This window comes from Camelina sativa, chromosome 14, assembly GCF_030686135.1.
Source record: "Camelina sativa cultivar CO46 ecotype springtype chromosome 14, ASM3068613v1".
NCBI lineage: Eukaryota > Viridiplantae > Streptophyta > Magnoliopsida > Brassicales > Brassicaceae > Camelina > Camelina sativa.
This window is the reverse complement of record NC_141893.1, coordinates 26,443,116-26,444,999: the sequence shown is the minus strand read 5'-3', so window position 1 is coordinate 26,444,999 and position 1,884 is coordinate 26,443,116. Positions and strand designations below refer to the sequence as shown.

At 40.6% G+C, this 1,884-nt stretch overlaps 1 non-coding gene across 1 annotated transcript; it reads right to left on the bottom strand.

Moving 5' to 3' along the window:
• Nucleotides 1–304: 304 nt before the first annotated feature.
• Nucleotides 305–411, bottom strand: LOC147928659 (small nucleolar RNA R71). Its single transcript, XR_015581113.1, has one exon. It is a non-coding gene; the product is annotated as a small nucleolar RNA R71 (small nucleolar RNA).
• Nucleotides 412–1,884: the final 1,473 nt, after the last annotated feature.

Below are 1,884 nucleotides of genomic sequence, written 5' to 3'. Positions count from 1 at the left end.
ACCAGCTGTGCAGAATAATAATTTTGAGATCAAGAGTAGTCTGATCCAGATGATACAGAGCAATAAGTTTCATGGATTACCAATGGAGGACCCATTGGATCATCTGGATGAATTTGATAGGCTCTGTAGCCTCACTAGGATCAATGGAGTCAGTGAATATGGATTCAAGCTCCGGCTTTTCCCATTCTCTTTGGGAGACAAAGCACGAATCTGGGAGAAATCGCTCCCTAATGAGTCCATCACCACTTGGGAAACGTGCAAGAAGGCATTCCTGGACAAATTCTTCTCCAACTCCAGAACCGCAAGGCTGCGAAATGACATTTCCGGCTTTGTTCAGAGGAACAACGAAATGTTCAGTGAAGCTTGGGAACGTTTCAAGGGATACACTACTCGATGTCCACATCACGACTTCAGTAATGCTTCATTGCTGAGCACACTTTACCGAGGCGTGGTCCCCAAGATACGGATGTTCCTGGACACCGCAAGCCATGGTAACTTCCTCAACACAGATGTTGATGAAGGTTGGGATCTAGTTGAGAACTTGGCTCAATCTGATGGCAACTACAATGAGGAATATGATCGCTCTGTGCGATCTACAGGAGAAGAAGATGCCAAGTACAAGAGGGACATGAAAGCCCTCAATGACTGATGTTCATATATTTTACCCTGTTTTCCCTTAATATATTCACATCTTTTGCATCTTTTGCTATCCTTTTTGACCATTATTGCATAGTTTTAGGATTGTTCATGCATTAGAGTATAGTTGCATTGCATTTGCATCTTTTCTTGCATAAACAGGTGAATTTTGGAGCCTAAGGAGCATGGAAGCAATGCTGAAGAGGAGAAAGCAAGGGAGTTAGAGCTGAATAACCAAGGTCCGGAGTTCCACTCGACCAGACACTCGACCATGTGCGGAGAAGGACTCGACCGAGTGGAGGGAACAGAAGAAAAGCCAACTCGACCGGTCACTCAAAAGTAGCATTTTTAGGGCTTCCACTCCTTTTTCTATATAAGGCCTTGTACCCTGCAGCCACCATGGAGTCCAGTTTTTTTTAGATATTCTCAAACCTAGTATTTACCCTTTTTGGGAATTTATGCTCTTTGCAGTTTTATTTTCTTAGATCTCTCATCTACTTTTGAAGGAAAACAAGAGATTCCTTGATATTTGTTGGTTTCATAACTTTCAAAATATTAAGAATTCGAGTTTGATTCCTTCTTCAATATTGTAGATCTCTGTTTCATCTATCTAATCATGCAAGTTTCGTTATTTTCTGGGTTTATGACTTTGCTCATCATGTTTAGCATTTGTGAGTAGTTGCTTAGGATCTTGAGGATGGGTTAGGCTGGATTGTGGTTGAGGTTTGTTTAGCTAGGTCAAGCTTGATTGTTATAGATCTCTTCTAGGCTAGATGTACTTTATGCTGATCCTATAACCGAGAGGGTGGGGTTTGATTTTAAGCTTATTAGCATCACACCAATGTCTAGGTTGCAAGATAAGGCTAGATCTAGAGATTATCATTAGGCATGCTAAAAGATTAGAAGTCTTGTTTGATTTTTGACATAAATGATCTTTTGCTTAATGTTTGCTTGTATAAGTTCTTTGCTTTGTGAGAACAAGTCTAGAAATATATAAGCTTGATTGTTTTTACCATGAGAGTGGATTAACATGTTCTAGGAGATCATTGTCTAGAGATTAGCTCAAGTTGATTGAGATTTGTTGACCAAGTTAGATGACCTTAATCATTAGTCCAGCCCATGAATCCCTCCTAAATCTTGTTGCTTGGTCGTTGTTTGATTTACTTTTGTCTTGCTCTGTTTTGTTTGCATTGCTCTGTTTCTCGCATTTGTCCGACTCGACCCTGTACTCGATCACACACTCGATCG